This window comes from Panthera leo, chromosome B2 (genome assembly GCF_018350215.1).
Source record: "Panthera leo isolate Ple1 chromosome B2, P.leo_Ple1_pat1.1, whole genome shotgun sequence".
NCBI lineage: Eukaryota > Metazoa > Chordata > Mammalia > Carnivora > Felidae > Panthera > Panthera leo.
In genome coordinates, this window is record NC_056683.1 from 84179488 (window position 1) to 84205095 (window position 25608).

Genomic DNA, 25608 nt, shown 5'->3' on the forward strand with positions numbered 1-25608 from the left:
GTAGGCAGCATATAGATCGATCTTGGTTTTTTATCCATTCTGATACCCTATGTCTTTTGATTGAGGACATTTAGTCCATTTGCATTCAGTGATTATTGAAAGATACGGATTTAGTGTCATTGTGTTATCTGTATGTGTCCTATTTGTGGTGATGTCTCTGGTCCTTTGTAGTCTTTGCTGCTTTCCACTCACACAGTCCCTCTTAGGATATCCTGCAGGGCTGGTTTAGTGGTCATGAACTCCTTTAGTTGGTTTCAGTGATATTTTACACATTACTTCATGGTTAATAGATTACTTTTAGCATAGACATCTCTTTGACCTTCAGAACCATTGACTGAGTTGTATGCATGGTTTCTCAATTTGATTGGTCAATGACCTCTCAAACTCAATTGAACCTATAAGCTCTGATTCCCATTCCCCAGATCACTCTTTCTCATAACTTTCATATTTCAGGGAGCACAACTCCAAAACATCCAGTTTCAAAAAAATGGATATCATCCTGTATTGGTTAGATAGAGTTACCAAAATAGAGTACCACAGATTAGGTTGCCTATACCACAGATCTATTTTCTTATAATTCTGGGAGATGGAAGTGAAAGGTCAGGTGTTGGTAGGGTTGGATTCATCTGAGGTCTCTTTCCTTGGCTTGTAAATGACTATAGTAATCTCTCTTTATCTAAGGTTTTTCATTTTATGAGGTTTTAGTTACCTCAACTGCAATCCAGAAGCAGATGATCCTGCTGACATATCATCAGAAAGTAGCCTAAGTCTACATCACAATGCCCACCTCATTCACTTCACCTCATCTTATACATAGGCATTTTATTATCTCACACCACAAAAAGAAGAGAGAGTATAAAACTAGTATACATTTGAGACAGAGGCCACATTCACATAACTTTTATTACAGTATATTGTTATATTTGTTCTAGTTTTTGTTATTTTTAATCCCTTACTGTGCCTAATTTATAAATTAAACTTTGTCATATGAAGGAATAGGAAGAAAAACATAGTATGTATAGGGTTCAATACTATTTGTAGTTTCAGGCATCCAATGGAGGTCTTGGGGCATATTTCCTTCAGGTAAGGGAGAACTGCTGTGTCTTTCTGTTTCTTCATATGATTTTCTCTCTGTACTTGTGTCTTCTTTAAGGACACCAATCACACTGGATTAGGCCCGCCTTAATAGCCTCACTTTAACTCATTAAAGACTCTCTGTCTCCAAATACACTCATATTCTGATGTACTGGGGCTGAGAACTTCACCATGAATCTTGACATAACACATCCTTAATCTCTCCTTCATCCTTACTCCCCTATCTTCAATCACCAAACCCCGTTAATTCTACCTATTAAATATACCTTTAATATACCTGCTTTGTCTCCATCACACTGCACTAGCCTAATCTACGACAGTATCAGTTTTCACTCAGATTTCTCAGACTCCTAGTCTCATTCTGCTTCAATCATTTCTCTATATTGGTTAGAATGACCTTTCTGAAATTCAGATCTGATTATATCACAACAGTGACTGTATCAAGTAGTGTTAGAAGCTCAGATGAGCTGCCAAAGTGTCAAAGGAGCCCATTAAACAACAATCCAAAAATGAAGTAGTTAAGCCTTTAATTACCTACTGCCATGGTATAAGCAATAGTCTAAAGTGGAGAAGGTGCCAATTCCCCCGGTTACATTTTCTCCCATGGAAGGGTGCACCAGTTGAGGGTTACACAGATCAGTGCAGATGTAAGGGTTGTCTTATAATTGAGGAAAACCTAGATAAAAGGCTCCAGCAGTTTTATGAACCCTGAGGCTAGGGGAAGATGCAGAAAAGGGCTGGTAGTGGAAAAGTACTGGATACTGAGTCAGAATGGGGAAAAGTGTCTTCAAAGTTTCCCCTTCCCCTCCTCTCCTCTATAAGAAGGACCTCTGACAAAGGAGCTAGATAAAGAGATCTAGGACTGAGATGCCTGGGCTAGAAATGCAAATATCCCTAAGAGCAGTGCTGGCTCAGTAGAGCCTGAGTTCTTGACTACAATTCCTTTGAGAGCAACTGCAATGTTATATCTGTATACCAAGTCTGGTGTGTGTGTGTGTGTGTGTGTGTGTGTGTGTGTGTGTTTGTGATGGGATACTGGAGGAATGGGGGGGGGGGGGGGGACAACTTTATCCCATGAGGCCTGCCAGGTAAAGCTTCTATAATTGCCTATTATCAAACTGGAAAAATGACATAAAAGATTTTAACCAGGAGCTGGGCTTCTAAAGTAGTACAATGAGAGAGTTAAAATTTAAAAGTTAGAATCAGACTCCATGGAGTCAAATCCTGACTCTGGTATTTATAAACTGTGGATAATAGACAATATTTTAAACTTTCTGTACTTTACTTCCCTCAATGAAATTTGGTGTAAAGATGGCATGTATATTTCATGGATTTTGTGCCTTAAATGAATTAATAAAAGATTCTTAAAACATCACCTTGTATATACTAGTTGATCAATACAGGTCAGCAATCATTACTATAAGCATGATCATTATTATTATGATTTTCAAAAGGAAAATAACTAAAAAATATGTATGCTAAAATTAATTTAATCACCTTATAGTTTCAACTTATAAATATGTATGCTTCTATAGACAGTTTGGAAGAATAATAAAAAAAAAATGGTCATGATGCAGTACAAGTTATCCTTACTATGTCCTTACTAAGGTGACTAACACAAAGATTTCTATATGAAAAAATGAGCTGCCTATGAGAATATTAAATGGTAAACATTAAATTATGCTAAACAGACATATTTTCCTATCTTAAAGATGAAGCATGTAAAGCTCTTTCTTTCTCTCAAAAAATAAAAAGAGGGTCATCTATTACCATCATTACCATCTGGTGCCTTGAATGAAAATACATTAGTATACTGAATACAAATCATAAAATTATCTTAACAATTATGTTGCCTATCACTGAGTTAAAATGTTCTGGACAATAAATGAGGTAATAATATGGTGCCTTTAATCACAGATGTAAGATCAGTTCAATAGCTGGCTGAATTTTTATTTAAAATTTATTCATTTTTTGAGAGAGAGATGGAGACAGAGAGTAAGTGGAGGAGGGGCAGAGAGAGAGGGGGAGAAAGAATCTGAAGCAGTCTCCAGGCTCTGAGCTGTCAGCACAGAGCCTGACATGGGGCTCGAACCCATGAACTGTGAGATCATGACCTGAACCAAAGTCAGATGCTTAACCAACTGAGCCACCCAGGCACCCAAGTTGGCTGAATTTTTATAAGAATTACTCTATTACCTAAGTTTTGATTATTCTCATCCTTTTTTAAAGCTGTAGATCTCCAAATACATTGTGACCTTTCCATGAAGAGAAATATTTAAAATATTCACTTGGTAAAAATTCTTAGGAATAGCTTTGTTAGTGTGAGGGAAAAGCATAGAACAATCCAATAAATGCATATTGTAATAATATGGCCCCCTTGAAATTTCTTACCATGTATAATTTCAGATAAAAAATTCAGGATGGAATCAGTATTTCTAATGCAAGTCAGCCAATATTTATTTAACAAGTGATACAGAAAATCTGAGGTAGTTTGTAAAGACATGTTGGCAGATCTCTAGAGGATTGTGATTACTCTAAGGCTTGATAAAACCTAGTAACCCTGAATGGCATATGCTTAATTGATAATGGCTGGATTTTATTAACTTAATAACAGGATTGAAAATGGATATAATGGTTCTGCACATCTAATCCTTATATAGGAGCCGTTTAGCAGTGAACATCGGAATATTTGGTTTTCAAGTTGTAACTTGAATTAAGGGGGTTTAAAACTTATTCTTAAAACTAAATCTCAAACAGCAGGGTATATTTAACTATTGACAATATGCAAAATTAGGTAGTGTAATCACTTTCATTTAAGCATATCAGAGAACCTTACTCCACCAGCATGCATGCCTTTATTGTCTATTATCTATTATCACCATCAGTTAACAATCTTACTACCTTTTTTCCATTTCTTTTCATGTGGAAAGACTCTTCTGTTACACTAACTATTGTTTTGCCTGTGAAAGTGGTATTTCTGCTTAACTGCAAGGCTAAGTGGTCAAACAACCTGGTTAAAAGTCTAAGCAGGTAGTGACAGGCTAAAAGATAAAATATTGAATCCTGAGACTCCATTTGTAATGAATCTATATCTTACATGCCAAAATCATTTGGCTACCCATAGTTTAAGGGATCCAAGGGAACACTTCAAAGAAATAGATACAAGGGAGGATGAGTCTTTGAACTAGGAGATTCTTTTAGAGTGAAAACACGAATTGCCAAAAAACCACAGATGTTCACCACATGAACAGGTGAAAAAATACTACTCTTTCAAATATATTTATCAAAGTCTTTTCTGCCTTTCTGTAATTTCATTTTAAATGGGCCTCACTTTTCAGCTGTTCTCTGCTTAAAAACCTTAATAAGTAAAGACAGATTGTATGACTTCATTAACAATGGTGAGCCAGAATCTCAAGGCCTTTTCTGGGCCTCTTTTCTCGGCATATGTAATTTTCTAATTGCTGTTCTCTAAAGCAAGAACTGCAATTAGAAAAATGTTATCTGAGGACACAACTCAACTGAACATTATTTGGCATTTCAATTTGTTTTCTAGCATTGAATCATTGTAATGGAAATTCTACTTGAAAACTTGGTTTGTCATAATCACCTGCTTATAGTTTATCTACATGTATGGATTTCCTTTTTCAAATCTTCATTGGCCCATAAACATACTTATTAGCACCCATGAAAAATTCACTGGAAAGCCCCTAATAGCAACTAGTGCAAGAAAGCAGAGCAGCAAAATGCATTTTTAAAATACATGTATTTATTTACTTATTAGTAGCACTGTGGAATTATTAAGATGGTCTTTGGTAGATTAAAGATGACTACAAATTCTTTGCAACTTCTGAGAGGTAGAGTCTAATTCCCTTTCCCTTGAATCTGGGCTGGCCTCAGTGAACCGTTTGGCCAGAAGAATACTGCAAAAATGTTTTGAGACTTCTAAGGCTAAGTCATAAGTGTTGCAGCTTTCATTTGGGTCTTTTGGAACACTTGCTGATTGAAATCAGTTGCCAATTTGTGAAGACACACATGCAGACCCACAGAGAGGCTCATGTGAAGCCTTATTTATTTATTTATGCAGATTTATCATAGCAAAACTACGATTGCTGTCATTTTACATTGCTAAATTTAAGATTTAGTAATTTATTAGTAATGCAGCAGTAGACAACCAGAACAAGGACTGTGGCTTAAAGTATGCAAAAAAGAAGGGGCAGGGAGAGAATTTTAATTTTTCCGCTTACTTATTTAATGTATTATATTGTTTTATTCTCTTTAGAGTTCAGTTGTTAATAAACATTCTTCTGGTCTACCAATCTGGATGTCTGTAAATCTTGAAGTTTTTTCTAAATTGCTTACAGTGATTACTATGCCTTGAAGAGAACACTTCAATAACTTCCTATCAGAAGTTTCTTTACAGAACTTCCTCTGTTCAGGTAATTCTTAGTAATGGGAACCAAGAACATATATTAATCTTGTCAAAACAGCATCACTCTGCATAAGCTACAAAATAAATATGAAATAAAGAAAGTGATGATAATTAACATTATTGATCTAGTGAGAGATCACTAGTTCCCTCAAACTCCCTCCCTACCTCAGTAGCTGACAATATTAACTATACAGTTACTCAGAACTGAGCCATTTTTGAGTTCTCTATATCACCCAGACTTTGAAATTCCATTCACCATGAGTTCTATTCAAATTATAGCTCACACCTATGCACTTATCTCCATCTCCTTTGCAATGCCATGGGTTATGTCACTATCTTTTCTTACGCACAACCACAATAATAAAATTCCCTAATTCCCCTTTCCTTCAATATTATCCATTCTCAATGAGAAGCTAGAGTGAACTTTTTAAAAGGAAAATACCGAGTGTATATGGCTGAAACTCTACAATGAAAACCCTAAAGATTTTTACAAGACCTGATCTCCAACCACTTTATCCAGAAATCTGTTTTGACTGCAGTTTCTTCTGTCACTCAACACTACAGTACATTACAGTACAATCACATTTTCTTCCTTTCCCACTGCATCTTCCTTAATGTCTTGAATACTCTAACCTCGATCTTCAAGTAGCAGGCTCCTCTTGTTTCTTAGATCTCAGATCTCAATCCAAGTAACCCTGACCACTGTGCAGTTTACAGTTATTTCTCTCCTTTAATCTCATTCGATATTAGTTTCTTCATAAAACTAACTGCAATCAGATATTACTTTGTTGATTTTTTTTTTAAACTTGTTACTTAATTGAATATCCACCCACCTGATCTGGTACCAAGTGCTGGAAGAATAGGGATTACATTCTTTCCTGTCCCAGAGCCTAGAAACGTTGTGGCTTGTGGTAGCTTTTGCATAGATATTTGCTAAATAAACAAATAAATAATTCTTATATTTGTTTCTAGAATATTTTTCTCATAGAACTTTGAACCACATAATAGGCATAATGCCATAAATCTTCACTCTAATTCTAAGGAAATATAATCATCAGGAATTTTTATTATCTTTTGAAAACAGCATAGATCCACTAAATGATTCTTTACCAAGTTCATGTTAAGAAAAGACAAGGACAGAAAAACAAGCCAGTCTCTTCACTGTAGACTGACTCTAATTTTCTGTGTTTTTTTGTTGTTGTTTTCCACTCAAATGCACTCATTCAAATAGAATAGAATAGATCTTAAAAAAGTATTTCAAGAAAAGAAAATGTAACCATTATAACCAAGAAGAAAGGAAAAGGTATCTTAGAGATGAGAAATGGTATCAGTATTCTTTTTAATAGTCATGTGCATTGGGAAGTGCAATAATTTTGAAATGATTAACAACTCTTAAATATGAACAAATCTGTTCTGCAAGGAGACATGAAATCCTTATCCAATTTCCTTCATTCAATACAAGGTAAGAAATTGTGGAACATCAAAGAAACTATTTTTTTGGAGTTTAAAAAATGAAATTTGAGTTTTGTTAGAATGAAAGATTACATTTTCAAAAGCAGGGGTGAAAAAATCAGTGCTGAAAGATGTTGGAAATCTCTACTAAGTCATTTATCCACAGAAGTTTTATATTAATGTGTAATTTTGTTCTAAATATTTTTTATTTCCAATAGTCTTTAGAAAGTATTAACTAAATTTGTCTCTAAACTTTTTTAAAAAACTCTTGTATTCAGAAGTATGTATGTTAGTAATATATACTTATCTTTATATATATATATATATATATATATATATATATATATATATTACAGAATTTATTACATCAATGTTATCACCATCTGGTATCTTTTTAATTTGTAGCAATAAAACTAAAATCGGTAAAACATAAAGATGTGCTAGACCTCTAAATTCCAGGGAATTCACTCTGTCTTAGAGTAAATCACAAGGTAATTCCATCTTCTTTAAAATAAATCAGAGTATTGCGCATCTTGAAAATGAACATTTAATAATAATAAGATGAAGGATGAAACAAAATTGGAGGTATAATTAACAATTATTAAATGCTTACTATGTGTGAGACACTAAATACATTTCATTAATAAATTTCAATAATCAGATTAATTAATTTAATCCTCATAATAATCTAACAGGGTATAAACTACTTTTATACCCAGACAGTAGTGCTAAGACATGTTAAATAACTTTCCTTACTCAAGTCATATAGCCAATGTACTGAAATTAGCATTCAGACCAAGGTGGGTAGTCTGACTCCTCAGCGTAAGTTCCTGATTATTATACTGTGCTGCCTCCCAATGGAAGTTTTAGGTTCTCAGCACATAGATTTATCCAGTATAGTACATTTAGATCAGGATCTTTGGAGTTAGGCATAAATGTTCAAATACAGTTCCACCACATACAATTTTTTGTCATTTTGAAGTTTCCTAACTTTCTGAGTTTTATTTTTCTGTCTTCATTAGAAAATGATTTTTCCCACCTTTCAGGAGTCATTATAGAAATGAAATATTTTTACATAATGAGGTGTCCAGCATTGTGCTTGACATGAGCTTGGTGATTAATAAGTGTTAATTTCCATTCTTTACTTTCTAATATGACAAGGAATGTATACAGAAGTCAGAGTATGTTGGCATAGTCATCATACATGAACTCAAGGACTAGTTAGACCACTGAAAGTCATTTATTAAAATAGAGCTGACTTCCTAAATAATCTGAATGCTCTTTGGACTGAGATAAGAAACTATCACTAACTAAAGGAATGTACCCAAGGTTGTCTCATAGGTTTTACTCTGAGATCTCCCTCACAGAGAGTTGAAAAATGTTTAATCTACATTTGGAAGTGAGTTCAAGGTTATAATAAATTATGATTGATGGAAGTTTTGAGTTAGCAAAAGTGTTGGCTGTTCAGAACATCGGAATTCCAGTACAAACTCATGCGGTGAACTTGCATCGGCATAAAGACATAATGAGACTACCAAAGATGGCTGTGCTGGTTGTGTCCAGCAGAAGAATACCCAGTGTACAGGATGAGTGGGGACTGAAACTTAGCCAGTGTTCCATGTGCCAAATCCTCCAGTTCAGCACAGGAATTATACAGTAACAATACCATACAAACTAAGATAAGTGCATGCTCAAATATATCCCCACCATTCCCTAAACAAACAAAATCACAGGGTGACCAGGGACCCAGGATTTCAGGACCCTGTATATTTTTATATTTAGACCTGCCTGCACAAATGTCTTTTAGATAAAATTATTTTCTGTTTAAGACACAAATTAATACTTACTACAGAAAATTAATTAGTAATAATTATAATTTTGGTATATGCCCTTTTCAGTATGAGGTAAGCAGATACACATGTATTTTTTTCTCCAGAAATAAGATTCATATCATATACATGTCATAATCTATTTTTATAGTTTATCATTAGATTTTTCTCTTCTGTAGATCTTATGCTAACCTCTTTATTTGAATTGATCTTTGGAAAAAAGCTAAGAATTAAATAATTAGTTCAAGAATATGGGTATTTTAAGTTTTTCTTTGTTTGGTTTCAGTAAATTGCTAAATTGTTTTTAAGAAATGTTGTGATATTTTACATAGTCAATAGCCATATATTAGAGTGTCATTTCACCACCACCTCATAAAACCTTGATATGCTATTATTCTTCATCTTCAGTACTGAACAAATGGTATCTTATTATAATATTAATTACATGTTATTATATTAATCTTAATCCAGAAAGAGCCATTTGCTTATTTTCTTTTGAAAATTACGTAATGATAAATTTAGCCATCCTTCTATTGGGATGTTCATCTTTTCTTAAAGTTTTAAAAGCATTCTTTTAAATTTTGTTCTGGAAAAAGCAATCATTGAAATAAAGAAAAAAAGCTACAACTAGAAGCATGTTTATAAGTTAAACACAATATATGCATAACTCAGATGTATGTATGGAACATTATCAACACTTCGACTGTCTTCTTTTTTTCTTTGCTTTCATTCATTCTTTTATACCCCCAAAGGTAACCTCTATTCTGATTTCTATCACTGTAGAAAGTTTTTGCCTTCATATAATTGAAATCATATAATGTCTGGCCTCTTTTTTTTGATCCTTATTTTCTATGGGATTGATCCAAGATTTTGCTGGAAGCAGTTAATTATTTTTTTTCCTTTTTATTCACCATGTGTAGAAGCATTAGTTAGTCATTCTTATTCACTTCATGAACTGACTGCAATATATTTATATATGATATGGCTTACGGACATTTAAGTTGTTTCTAGCTTTTGCTTATCTTGAATAAAGTGGCTATGAATATTTTGGTATATATCTTTGGGAGCACATATCTACCTATTTCTGTTTTGTGTATACATAGGAAGGGAATTACTGGTTTGTACAATTTGCATACCTTCAACTTTAATAGATGCTGACAGTGTTTGCAAGTAGTTGTACTCATTTACACTTCTAATAGCAGCTTATGAGAGTTCGGGTTGCCCTATCTCTTTGCCAACAAATAGTCATCTGGTGCATGTTTGTAATTTACTGTAGTTTAAAGGGGTATTTCTCTGATGATTAATGATGTTGAACAATATGTTAACTCTTCATCAGGATATTCTCTTTACAAAGGTAATATTTAAGTCTTTTACCTATATCACTATTAAATTTTCAGCTTTTTTCATGTGGATTTGTAAATTCTTTATAAAGTTTTAATAATATGCATTGCAAGTATCTCCTCCCACATTGTGTTTTTTCATGGTTGTATGGGTTCACTTTTAATGAACCAGTAATTTTTGATGCTATAGTGGACATTATGGATAATGTATAGTTTTTCAGAATATCATTTGCTTCATCTAGGAGTGTCAACGTTATTTGAATAGTATTTAACAAACTATTATCTTGTAAGTATTTCAATGTCCTTTTATTCTTCTTTAGTCTTTTTCATCTTTAATTCTGTGGTTTTATAAGCACTCATCCTTTTTTTCTTAAGTTTTCAAAGATTTACTACTTTATTATTTTTTATTTATTAAATACTTTTTATAATTTATTTCTATTTTCATATGTGTTTATAGTTTTTCTATCTTTCCTTATATTTATTTTGGCCATCTCTATCATTTTTTAGTTCAACACTTAAGTCTATTATTTTAAATATTTTTTATTTAGAAAATAAAAGTGTTTAGGGCATAGATCTTCATCTAAAAACTTCTGTAACCGTGCTCACAGATACTGATACATAATGTTTTCATTCCATTTCTTTTTAGACAGTAAGCGACTTAGGTATTTGTTTTCATTCTGCCAATAGGAATTTTTTAAAAGAAAAATTCTTGTTTTTGTTTGATTTTTGGTAAATTTAAGGCGGTTAGGATTTTGTTACTAATTTTTAATAGCTTTTATTTTTTCAAGCAGTTTTAGGTTTACAGCACCATTGAAAAGAAGGTACAAAGATTTCCCATATACTCCTACCCCCACACATGCACAGCCTACTCCTTTATCACTATAGCCCAAAGGACTAGTATAGTTGTTATAATTACTAAATTTACTTGACACATCATTATCATCCAAAGACCATAGTTTACATTAGGGTTAATGTAACTAACTTGTAATTTAATTTCATTATGGCCAGAGAATATGGTACATACTATTTCTTTTTCTATAGAATTCCTTGAAGTCAGGGTCTGTTTCCATGTTTCAAGAGCACGAGAAATGAGAGCACATTGCTCATGTTCAGGGCATGAAATATATTTGAAGGTGTGTGTGTGTGTGTGTGTGTATGTGTGTGTGTGTGTGTGTGTAAAAAGATCAAGCATGATATAAAGAAAATTTTATATCTCTTTATTAGTTTATAGTATTCTAGATGTTATTAATATTCTCAGTATCTTCACTTGTTTGTGTCTACATAAGCAGTAATGGACCTAGTTTAAGTTTCTTATAATTGGTTTGTGTCCTATAAAAATTTATTTTTGTATTTATGGAAACTTTTGTTATATGAATTCCAATCCATACATAAAACTTCTTAATAATTTCTCATTGTAGATTTTTGTAGTTTATCATTATAAGTTCTCTGCTTCATTTTATATGATTTACATTAATATTGTATTACTAACATCCTTATTTGTTTTGATTTGCATTTATCAAGTAGTTGTTCTTTTTCCTTTAACTTTCAAGTAGTTATATAGTATATGGAAGAGGCTGGAGTTTATATTTTGGATTAAATAGGAGTGTATTCATTTTCCCAAAACAACTGAATCTCATTTACAAATATTGCTATTTCTAATATTCCTGTGTTTAGATGTGTCTTATACATTTTGATACTTGCTTCTTTGTTTTCAGTATCTGGGTCAGTAACTTCCAGAGTCCTGTTCCTACTATGATGTATGTTTACTGGTAATCCTCCTTTAGTTTGATTGATATCACTGATTTAACAATCATTCCTTACATTTTGGGCTTGTAATTATTCCTCCTTTCATTGGAGAGAATTTTGTTGTTGGTGGTGCTGAATTCTCTTCTATTGTTTTATGTATTCATTTGCTTCTACAGTTACAGGTAGAAATTGGGGTAAAAATGCCTTTACAGGACTGTTTTTAAGTGAAAATTATGTCTCCCATTTAATAAATTGGTAAGTTTTTATCTTGATTCCAACTGAACCACTGTCCTGCACCATTTAGGGTAGAATGCAACTCTGCCTATCATGTGGCTAGACCCAAAGATGACTGTCATGACTAGGGGAAAAAACAAAAAGCAGTCTGTTAATTGTGAACTGACAACCACATACGCTAATTAATAGAATGATTTATAGGATAGATAAACAAGGAGCGTAGATAAAGGTCATTACATTTAAGAGAAATGAAAAAAAATCATAGGTAATTTGAAATTAATATGTAACTGATCCGTGTCTGTAACTCCATTCCCTACAGGTGAGTATTATCAGAGAAGAGAGGTTTGTTTCAGAAGACGGTATTCTATCTTGACTCTGCTTTTTAACTGACTGTAATTGTTACTGAAATACTTCCCTGTGCTTTGGCTGCCTTATTTGTAAAAGTGAGTATTGATGACATTGCTCTTATCAGTTTGTGTGGGTACTTTTGGAAATGCTTTGTAAAGTTTTACTCAAACAACTGTGGTACTATTTATCTGAACTAATATAACCTCTGGAAAAATACTAGCAAGGAAAGAAAGCCAGAATTCAGTAACAAAAGAAATTATATTGGTTATAAAAATACCCACAGCATATAGTTCAAGTGGGTGTGTTCCAGTACACTGTCCTGAGTCACTCTTAACTTGCATTCTAATGACCTCATCTCCTCCTACTAGTATTTTTTTTAGTCCACTGGCTAAACTGTTGTGCAAATTTGTTCTTGATTGTTAATAAGTTTAATCAATCTGTAGAGAAGATGAAAAATTTTCAGTGATGATTAACCTCACTCCTCTGTAGTTATTATCAAGGACATTATGCTCATTATTATTATTTTTAAAATTCCCATTTTAAATGTATTATTAATCCTTCCTTTCTCCAGATGACAAAAGCAAAGCTGGGTGATTATTTAACAACCAAGCACCACCAGCTGGTACTCCAGGCTGGTGGAAGTTACCATGTGTTCCCACTTCATCCTACCATAAATCCTTTAAAATGAGAATGTGAAAAGCAAATTAAGTTCATAAATGTCTTTGGATACGAACCATGAAGAAACATCAATATTTTAATGCTATAACTAACCATCAAGGAGATGGGGTGGGAAATGAAGGATATCAAGAAAAATTGATATACATTAATTAGTTTAGCTAACTTATGTGACTTTCATCGTAAGCGTCCTCTGAAAGTGTCAAGATGCCACACTTAGAATTTAAATGAAGACACTGCATGTTTAGTAATGTCAAAAAAGATTAATCCAATTATAAAGATATAGAAACAATGGAAAAAAATTACACAACAGAGAATAAGCAGTGTGCATTAAAAAGCTTATTTTGGTCCATTTTACACTTATGCCACTGCTTTATTGCTTATTTTAGGACAACTCTGCCTAATATGGATCAGTAAGTAGTTTCTTTTCTTTCATTAATTCTGAAGTGTGGACTTCATTATCAACTCATAAACTACTCCATTGACTCACCTCTTCTCAAGTACTCAGGGAGAAGATGGTTAATTTTAGATTTGACACCCTAAGTCATTAAGTGCTTCACTTACAGAATTAAAACTTCCTAAAGTACAAAACAAAAATGTAATGAAAATATTTTAAATAAGTTTTAATTTTAGAAAATAATAAAAGCAAGGTATTTTTTTTTTTTGCATTATTCAATATACTTTATTGAAGCAGAGAAAAAAGAGCGCCATTTTGAGTTATAGATGAATTATATTTGACACTTTGCCGAGAAGATTTGTCTGGAATAAATGTGAAGTGTTACTGGGACGGAAGTTAACTTTCTTACTGCTTATTCCACTACTGCTCTCTCCTTCAGTAAACTCAAACTCTCCCCTTAACAATGACTTTGGAGATTGATCCCTTACATGAATCTCCCTTTTGAATTACTGTGACTATTACAGTGCAGGAAGAAAAAGGGTCTGGCCACTCTAATGATGTGTGGCTACTCTCCTTCTCCCATCTTCTGTCTTTTGCTTTGCTTCTCCAAGCCACTGGAAATTTGGGTGGCCATGGCACAAAGCATGAGTAGGTGATACCTTCATCCTTCCCACCCTTGAGAGGGAGGTCACACTGTCTTTCAGAGTTCTCTGACAAGGCTGTGGGCAAGCATGAATAGTTTTAATACTCAGCTGGGTCTTTGCACATAACTTTATAATGTTTTATTCTGATGGTCACAATTAGGAAGAAATGGGAAATAATCAGGTATGGTGTTATAGCCTCTAACTGAGAGAGAAGGTGAAAGGGCAAAAGATGATCCGGACTGGTGTCATAAAGGAACAAAAACCTGAAGGCTTCTATGGCCAGGTTGACCTCATGTAGATGCTCTGACTGGTGTGGAATATTGACTATCATGAATGTATAATTTAAATGTTCAGTACCTTTTAGCAATTTAAATCATCTGGATATTTCAAGTCTGCTGGAGTTTCATCTTTTACTTCTAAAAGATGAAAACAGAAAGTAATTTTACAACGTTAAATGAGATAAAACAGACAACTTTAACATCAAATTATTTTTAAACATTCACTTCTAAGTTGTTTGCTTGAATTTAGGAGCATCATTCCCCACCCGCACCCCCAATTAAATAAGCATATAAAGTCTGACTATATTTCCAAGGCCCTTCTAGGGCCCTGTCACTTTATCCCTCCACTTCTCATTCCAAGTACTATTTGACAATTTTCCCTTTATAGACCCCTGCATGTAATCTTGGCCCTGTCCCAGATTAGATCCAGCGTTCATTAGCATCTGAGCTTTTTTCTTGTTCTTATCTGAAACCACTGACCTTGGAAAGTTACTTCTCATGATTGACTGAGCCTTTGCTTTGTTCCTTTTGTTAAGCCATTTTTTTTATAAGATTAATTTCTCTAAGACTTTTAACAATAGCTCTCTAAGTAACATTTTGCTACTACTAACCTTTCACAAGGAGACTAACATTTATGTAATACTGCTATAAATAATTTAAATGTATCATTTTTAATGTTTATTTATTTTGAGAGTGAGAGTGAGAAAGAGGGAGAGAGAGAGAATCCCAAGTAGACTCCACACTCAGCACGGAGCCCAATCCCATGATAGTGAGATCATGAACTGACCAAAATCAAGAGTCAGATGCTTAACTAACTGCCTCAGCACCCAAGTGCCCCTAAATGTATCATTTTATATCATTATTATTATAAACTTCTGTGGCTGGGGTAGTTTAAGAAACCAAAACACATAGTAATTAAATAACTTTTCCAAGATCACAGAACTCAGAAGCACTCAGAAGAGCTAGGATTTGATACCTAGGATACCTAGGATACCTAGGTCTCAAATCCATGTTGGAGAGCATTGTTAATCACCCAGTCTCTCTGGTTCATCATATAATTTTCTTCTAAACTCCTCATTCCCATGTTACTCTCTCTGACCCTGATCCTACTGGAGTATCATCTACCCTTTATCTCTTAGAATTCCCTGACATGCCTTTTTAAAGCTATGCTTTTAGTGTTGTCTCCTGTCTATCCACTTCAATTTGGTTGAGGAACTATGCTGCAAATACATAAATTTAAAAAAAAATCCTTTGCCCTCCATAAACTTACAAGCAGTAAAAATTGTTTAGCAAACAAAGAAATGCTAGAGTATGATAGGAATGAGATTAAGACTAGACACAATGCTTCCTCCTTGAGCAGGGCAACTGAGACAACAGCTGTGGGCTCCATGCTTGGGTAAGAGGTAACCCATAGAACAATGTGATTTTCATATCTTCTTTGGACCTTACCAAAATTTACTTTCAAAATTTATGTTTTTAATAATACAAAGAGCAACAAAACATGTTGATTTATTTTTAAATAATTTAGGCAAATTTAGGACTGGTTAAGTTGTTTGAACTCTTCACTCATCTAGAGATGACTCCATATAGCAGAATAAGAAACAGTGGACTAAAGTGTTTAATTTACTTGAGGAAATAAGAGAATGATTCAGAGTCAGGTGAGTCTTACAAGTATAATTATATTAGTTGTCCACGATGGTAAAGGACATCCCAAAACAAAGATAGGTGCAAAGGTACTAAAAATTTGAGTTAGTAATTTTGGGCACGACTTATTATTTCATTATTACTTCTATAATACCTGTGATTATTATATAAGTATACAAGATATTATAGAAGTATATTATATTATAGAAGTATACAAGATGCCAGAAACTTTTCTAGGTACTTCATAATATTTGTAATAATCACAAACTATTTCAATGTAGTTATTATCACTATTTTAGATATGCCATAACTGAAGTTCAGAGAGGAATAATATTTTTATATACTTATATAGTGATGGTTGATCTGAGATTCAAATTCACAAATGTTTATCTTCTTGAATCAATACACACTGCTGTAAATCAGAGAATATATTGTGGCCTAGACAGAAGGGAGCCAAGCGGGGGAGAGATGCTAATGGGGCTAAAAAGTTAGACGGGGTCAGATTACAAAGTAAAACAACATGATCATGTCGGTGCTATGAAAAAACAACAAAATTCTACCAGTTCTATAAAGATTAGAGAAGATACAGAGGATTAGTCATATATTGAAATAACGAAACAAGAGCCTTGGTGGCTCAAGACTGGAGTAGAGTTAGAGAGAGAGATATTTGGAATTAGAATACACAGGGTTTAATGGTAAATATGTATTGTTGATTTTAATTCCTTAATTTGAACAGAGTTGCTTGAGTGTTGCAGAAGTAGGGTAGGGGTTAGAAAATGAGTTCACTTTAGATACTTTTTAAGTGGAGGTGACTGGTTAAGAATGAGAGAGCAAGAGTGAGTGAGCACGTGATAGAGCACAAGGAGTGAGAGAGTGGGCAGAGCCTGAGATAGAAACATTTCAACTTCTCGATTTCTTGCTACTGAGCCTGCTTGCCAACACCTGTCCCACAAAGACAGATTCATTTAGTGGCTGGGCAGGTGTATGCACCTTCTGTTCTGACCTGCACCCCTGGCTAACCTGCTGCTCCTTTAACACCAGCAGACAAAATCAACTTAAGTGAAAAATTAGCTGATGACAAAACAGCTCTACAATGTAATGACCCGGTTCTGCACTTTTATCTATGGAGATGAAGAATGATAGTTATCATTTATTAAAAACTTAACATTTCAAACACAATATTACTAGATTCTAACATTATTATCTCTGACTCCTGCAAGACCCTGTGAGGTAAATACTACTACTACTACTAATAGTAATAATGATCATTATTATTATTATTTTGCAGATAAGAAATTGAGGCTTAAAAAGTTTAAATCAATTACCTAGTAAGTGATAGAGCCATTCCTCAAATCCAGCTCTGTTTGATTTCAAAGCCCAACATTTAAACATTATCCTAAACCGCCTCTCCAAATTCTTCCGGATTCCAGTTGGATAATGTAAGGTTGCATCCCCATCATCTATATTATAATATAATTCAAACTCTGTAGAATTTAATTCCAAAAACTCTATGTATAGCTTGTGCAAGAAACTTAGCTTGGCTTCAGCTCATTCTCTGAGACATATCAATGCTTTCTATACGCCAAATTCCATCAATTCCCACTCTGTACTTGAACAGACCATGTTCTTTTTTTATAACCAAGTCTTTGCTCAAGCAATACATAGAGGTCTTCCTATCCGATACTACTCTTTAAATGGCATCTTCTTGGTGAAGCCTTCCCCACATTCTCACCCCCAAAAGATTGTATAAAACTATTTATCATGTTGACATCATAATTATTTGTGCTTCCATTTCTGATTCTCTCCTTAGACTATGCACATCTCAAGAATTTTGCTTGATTCATTTTCTTGTCTTCTTCAAGAAATGTCAGTCATTATATTGGCACTGAGTCACATTTGGAGAACCAAAAGTTAAAGAGGATTTATTTGCTGAGAAAACTGTGAGATTCCTTTCTACCACCTCTCTACCTCAGAAATGGCAGTTAGGACCACTTAGTAGGCAGGCATGGGGTGGGGGGTGAAAAGGCCGGTGGAATCAGCTTCTAGGGCAGGTTGAGACAGTGCTCTGGCCCGGGTGCAGTGAACAGAAAGAAGTTCCTATCACTGAGTTGCTTTTTTCATGAATTAATCCTTAAGTCATTATACATGCAGTGAATGATTGTAACAGTTTTTCTCTTGAAATACTTTTCTAATAGAAAATAAAAATGGCTTTAAAATACTGAAATATTTTGAGGGGAAGGATTACTGTCTGATAGCAGAATAATAAATGAGATAACAGGAGAGACCAGAAATACAGCGATACCACTTTTGTCTTTTTTTGTTTTTTGTTTTTTTGAAATAATGCAATCATTGTCAAAAATAAAAAATAACAACTTCAAATTTTTACATGGCTCCCTCTGGTTCTGACATATTTTGGCAAACATTATGTTCTTAATTATTTGCCAGAGAATAAAGCATTTGGGATCAAATATTGAAGATAATAAAAAGAAATGTAGAAGGAAATTAACATTTGAAATACTTTTAAGCAGCATATAAGCTCCTTACTTGAGGGGGAAAACATTATCTGAGATATATACCCTCAATGTTTTAAAGTATTAAATAATTCAAGACCACAAATACTATGTAATATAAATTATACAAAGCAATGATTATAGATAAATTAAAGTGTTTAGTCATAATGCCATTAAAGAGGGAAATGGGATTAAGAGAAATTGAGAAAAGATGGATTTTAAATAGCAATGCTAGAAGAGGAGACGTAAGTTACAAAATATTAACTATATTTTCCATGGGTGTCTGATCACACCCAAATAATGTTCACAACTCAGAGATATTTTTTTTTTTTTTTTACAATTTAATATGAGAGAGAAAAGGGAAGAGGCATGCTGAGGCAAAATTAGTTGTATAAAGTGCTAGATTACATTAAGCTAGGTGGCAGCCTGTAGAGCATGAGTAAAGGGGTGCTGACAAGGTCAGACTAACCAAAATATGTTTGTTTTTCACTGTAAAAAATGTTTATAATGTAAAATGTTCAGCCTACACACATACTGCTTGTAGGTAACCCTCTAACCATCATCCATGAACCGTTAATAGTTGCAAAATGATTCCTAAGATAAGTTAGTGGATGCCTTGAAGCCAAACCAACAGAAATAAACCATAGGGACTGGAATTTCCCTTGGGAAAACCCAGGAGGGGATTGTAGAATAAAGAAGCTGCCTAAAAGTAGTAGAATTAGGAAGTAGGGCTGGGATTAGGGAACAGGGCACTAAAGGTTGTTTATAATCAATGATATCAATATAGACTGATTTTCTGAAGACAGGAGGATACCATAAAAGGTAGATACTGGCACCTGAAACAAGCATAATGGGTCACTGTCTTGGTGAAGGCTGATCTTCTCTTAAAGATGGTGGTGGAATCCATGTAAGTTCTCCCTGTGAGCGGTTTCACCAGTGCCTCACAGGTGATTCTAGAAATCCATAAGGGAATACATGTTTGTATCTTGATTAGCAAAACAGACTCCCTACGAGGATGACATAAATTTTTTAAGATCAAATCTTATTGTAAAGAAACTATTAAATGCTTGATAAATGAGAAAAGAACCATAGGAAAAATATTTGGACATTTATTTGAAATATTATTTTATTACTATTTAAAAATATTCTCGCCACAAAGAAGTCCAAATGATTCCAAGAACTTAACTACAGACCTATTACATTCCCTAGGGAAACTAGGATATTTCTACAAGGACTTGAAACAGTATCTTTTCCTTTAGTTTTGAGCAGTGTTAAACATTCCCCCTAAGGAATTTTAGCAACAGTAGAACATTATTTTTTAAATTAACTTTTTCATTAAATGCTTGTTTCCCTCGAAAAGGGAGCAGCTGTTAGTGCTGGCAGACTTTTATCCCCCCAATCTATGAGTACAAATCAAAAACAATTTGTTTTGTGAATAATCTACACTATGACAATTTGTCTACAAATATGTCACTGCCTGTTTACCTCAGTGTGTGTCAATTGGATTTAGCCCCTTATTTGCGGAGAAGAGAGAAAGGCAATCTTGACAGCATCCCTGCCTGCAGGCCTGGCTCTGCAGCCGCTCTCTCCCCCAACTTCCTGTTGCCACTAAGAACCACAGGGAGTGAGAAGCCACACACTGTGCAGACTGTGGGCTTCGCAGGACTAGGCCAGCTACAAAATTAGAGACCTGGGCTCTCACCGAGACGAGAGAGCTGTTCACACAGAGGCAGATCTTTCTGTACAACACTTTGATTAAGTCTAGGAAGAACCTTAATAGACTGCCATTTACTAGAAAGGAACCTTTAGAGACAAGTGTTGTGGGGGATGGAGTCTGATTTTTCTATCAGCTCCCTCTATACTGAACAGCTGATGCTTGCATGAAAGGAAGATCAAATAAAAGGCTTATTCAGCATTTATCAGATTCCAGGAAGGAAAAAAAGAAATGTCAGCTCTATCTTACTTATATATAGGTATATCCTACATGTCAGCTTGTATCACCCTGTGTGATATACAGTTCACCCAGTATATTTAATATTATAATCAGTGAAGTGCCTTCCCATCACTGGGTATAGTTCGATCTTTTCACATAGGCACTTGTGCTGCATACATTAATTCACAAGACTGACCTGAGCAAGTGAACCCAAGAACTGCACTAGCACTAGGTTGTTTCGATGGTCTGTGGATTACTAAAACAGATCCTAACATTGTTATTTTGTGACAAATGACAAATGTTCTTTTTCATAGCATTCAGCAGCAACATTAGTGTTATGATAACTGAATTATTTCTATCTCTTTTCCAAATGTTTATTTATATATATATATATATTTTTTTTTTTTTTTTCCAAAACTGAGATGTAGGAAGGAAATGGCAAACTCAATAGAGAAATTATTTAAAGGGCAAGGTATGTATCCACTCACTACAGAATATATATTATAGAGCCTTACTTATTAATGGCTTCAAATATGTTTAGGAATAAATTTCAAGATCAAAGGCAATCTAAAAATATTCACCGCAAGCCTAAAGTATGTAAGAAGGTAATTATTTTAAGAAGGTAAAATTTTGAGCAAAAATGACAATGCCATTTATTTTATACTGATATATTATGATATTACATACAGACAGGGGCTAAAGAAAGTCAACATTACTTCCTTCTTTAAAATGTATTTGTAAAATTACAAACTTTACACTACACACAGAATTCTTTATGAAAGAGAAGTTTTATCTAACTACCTGGACTGGTTTCTATTCAGATTCCATCATAAGAAAATAATAATGTAGAGTGGCCCAAGTTGGGAAAGAAGAGTATCTCTCTATTCCAGCTACAATGACTACCATAAAATAGCTTAAAACAGAATTTGCTATGTGGAGAGGGTAAAAACATCTTTATTTTTAATATGAAGAAAAATACTTATAAAGATATAATTAGAGACTATTAGATGAAAACTGAAAAAAAAAGATAAAACTTTGACATAATTGAAAAAAAAATGATTTCCCCTTAATTCCTCTATGTATAGGGAAAGAGAATTGTATACAATGATGAAAATACACAGTAGACTTTTGAAAAAAAAATAAGCAAAAGGTGAGGCAGAGGGAAGCACAACACTTTACATATTGAGAGTGAGAGGCCAGGGACATAAGGGTAAAGATGATATACTGAACACCCCATTAATTTGCTTTCCACTGGAAAGAGAGAAAAGGATTTTCAGAAAGTTTTATATCTACAAGGATAAAGAAAACAGGGAAAAACAAAACAACTAACTTTATGGAATCTGGAATGGTGATAGATGCATATGACTGATAGCACATCCAAGGGACCTGAATCCCAAACTGGTAGTGGGAAAAATTGAATAACACCATTTTCACGAGAACTATGAAAAGATGTGGAAATTGGTAGCACTGGATGCTTCTTGAAGTGGGGGGGGGGGGGGGACAGAAACAAGCAAACAAAACAGAACTATATTAAAGTTTGTTGAAGTAGTAGTTAGAATTCCCCTCTATCTCTCCACGAAGCTCTTGTGAATGCCTGTGCTGCTGGATATTCTAATGAACAGCCCAGAGTCCCCTTCAATGACCTGATACCTCTTTGCTCTGAGTGGTGCTGCAAACAAACTTCAGGTGTCAGTCCCCTCAAAGGCCTTATCATCCAAGATCTCAGCCCTACTCAGAGTGGCCTACAACTAATGGCTAATCAATGAAGGATGATAAAGGTCTAGCTCTTTAAGTCCGAATAGGGACAATTCTGAAGGGTTATTTTAGTTTCATAGCTGAGTGAGTCAGCTGAGTCTGTCTGTGGGACTGTATCATATCTATTCTCCTCCTGTCTATAGATATTGAACCCAAGGGTTTGCGTTAATACCCATTCTTAACACTAATCCAATCTCAGAGCCTTCCCCCCAGAAATGAGACCTGCAGCAATGACTCTTCCTAATCTCTGCAGAAGACAGGTGACTTATTCTTTGTAAAGTAAAGGATCTACAGTAGAAAGGGGAACACTAGGGAGAGTTGAGGGCAGGGATTTTATACCTAATAAAATTCAAATAAGTGAATATTTATACACTAAGGCAGAGATACAAGTCTTCTTCCTTCAAAGACTGCCTTTAGGGTACTCAGATAAAGCCTTCTCTGGAGAGTCTGAACAGCCTAATAGGGAAGACATAAATACTGTATGTCTATATTAAGATGAAATGGCCCAAGCAGATAACCTTATAGTGAAGCCCATAGGTGACCCCGATGATGGCAAAAAGCTTACAATAAGCTCTTTTGAAGCTTTAGAAGAAAATCAAAGACACATAAGTGTACATAGCATCCCTCTAATATAAAAAAATAATAAATGCCAGAATATATATATTTATAGAAACTTTGTTTTAATGTTTATTCATTTTTGAGAGAGAAAGAAGAGACAGTGTGAGCAGAGAGGGGCAGAGAGAGAGGGAGACACAGAATCTCAAGCAGGATCCAGGCTCTGAGCTGCCAGCACAGAGTCTGATGCAGGGCTTGAATGGTTGAATTGAGAGATCATGACCTGAGCTCAACCAACTAAGTCACCCTGGAGGCCTCAGAATATATTTAAAAAAAACAAAAAACAAAAAACAAAAAACAAAAACCTTGGAAAAATCAGAGATGATTAAAAAATTAAGAAAATAAAATCATTAATATTTTCAGAAAGAAAAGAGAAGGTATTATATGCATGAAAAAAGAACAACATAGTATAAAAAAGAAGAAGAAAGATAGAGTTCTGGGAAATTAAAAAAAAAAGAAACTCATTAGAAGATAAAGAAGAGCTGAGACCACCTATTTGAAAATATACCACAAAGGCACAGATATGGAAAATAAGATAGAAATTATAAGCAATATGGAGACTCACTCTAGAAGTTCCAACATAAATTCATGAAATTCCCAAAAGACAGAATTGGGAAAATAGAAAAGAAGAAATCATCAACAGAATATTCAAGAAAACCTTTCAGTTTCCAAATTAAAGGAGCCAAGATTGCAGCAAAATAGTTGAAGAAAAATGGAATTCTACTATGTCCTTGGAATGTGATGTAGTAGAGTATAGAGTTCTTTGACTTTCTCAGAACAATCTCAGAAGGTAGGATATAGTGGAACGTTAGGACATGCTAATGTCAGTAAGACACAATCAACAAAATTCTGCTAGACAAATGGCCAATTTTTTCAATAAAGCAATACGAGGCCGGGCATAGTAAATTGTTAGATATCAAAAGAAACTTAAGAAACATATGAACAAAAATACAGCATATGCATCACATGGACCTTCTTTGCCTGGATATTTATTCTCATCAGCCAACTTAAAAATTAAAAAAGAGAGAGAGAGAGTTGGGAGTGACTAAACATGACCTAGTTATTAACTATTTTCATGTTTAACTTACTGGTTGTGTTACTGTCACTTGGTTCTGGTTAAAAAAATAGCTCTTATTTGGTATGGATACATACTGAAATACTTACAATAGACATCAAGATTTGGGGAACTTTCTTTAATATTGTTCTGTCCTTTTCCTTCCCCCCTCCAAGAAAAGTACGGAGTGTGAGTATATGACACAGTGTAGCAGAAAAGTTGATGGGTCATGATGCTGGGTAATGCGGACAGGGAGATCTAGGCATTACACTTTTTCCTGTTGTATCTGTTTGATAATGTCTATTATATATACATTTTTTTTGGTTCTGTAGAGATACCCAGATAAATAATCAAATGAGATGATAGAATGTGATATTTTTAGAAATATAAGATCTCAAAAAATTTACCTTTCATATATAGTTTCTCTAAAAGCTATTGGAAGAGATGGTGCTCCAAAATGAGAGAATAAAAGCAAAAAAACTACATGAGGTAGGGTAAGGGACATAGGAAAAACAACACAGAAAGGACATAAAGAGAATACCTTGGAATGATTATATCACTTTGTACTTCTTGAGACTGAGAAAACACACACACACACACAAACACAGACAAAAACACACACCACACATCTATTTTTCCATTGACATTTAGTTCCAGCTCCCTCCCTACAGAAGCAGATTACTTTAGGTAAGTTAAGAAACATAAACTTTCATTAGAGTTAAAAAAAAAAACATATTTATAAGAATTTCAGCTCTCATAGGTCTTAAAATGTAAGATTAGAAAAAAAAGCTTTTAGAATAACTAAGAAATTAAAGTCCATAAGGGTTAAATAAATTAGATCAAACATTTTGCAACACCAAAACTAGTTCAGTTTTGGTACTAGTTACATTCTGTACTCGTTACCATTCTGGTTCTGGTACTAGTACATTTTAGTACTGGTTACATTCTGAACTAGTTCTGAGTCGCACCAACCGGCTACCTCTGTCCCTTTCCCGGATGATCCGGAAGATGAAGCTGCCTGGCCGGGAAAACAAAACCGCGTGGTTGTCGGGATGATAACCGATGGCATATGGGTCCAGGAGGTGCCCAAACTGAAGGTGTGCGCGCTGCGTGTGAGCAGCCGTGCCGGAGCCGCATCGTCAAAGCTGGAGGCAAGATCCTCACCTTCGACCAGTTGGCCCTGGACTCCCCCAAGGGCTGTGGCACCGTCTTGCTCTCTGGTCCGCGCAAGGGCCAAGAGGTGTACGGGTATTTCGGCAAGGCCCCAGGGACCCCACACAGCCACACCAAACCCTGCACGCGATCCAAGGGCCGGAAGTTCGAGCGCGCCAGAGTCCGCAGAGCCAGCCGAGGCTACAAAAACTAACCCCAGAACCTGCCTTGTTATTAAAAAGATTTGGACTGTTAAAAACAAAACAAAACAAAACAAAACAAAAAACAAGTACTAGAACTAGTTCAGAATGTAACCCCCAATTTATCAATTCCATGCAACCCAACCTGAGTCTCCTTCCTTGCAATAGGAGCCATGAAGGAGTTTTCAAATTTTCTTTCTCTTTTAGATTGTGCTTAGGTCACAGCTAATGGTTACAGTACCTAATGTATGCATTGTTCTGGTTAAACTTAAATAATC

The 25608-nt window shown here is 34.5% G+C and overlaps 1 pseudogene; it reads left to right on the plus strand.

Moving 5' to 3' along the window:
* LOC122220724 overlaps positions 1–25383 on the plus strand; it is a 48970-nt pseudogene extending 23587 nt beyond the window's left edge.
* Positions 25384–25608: the final 225 nt, after the last annotated feature.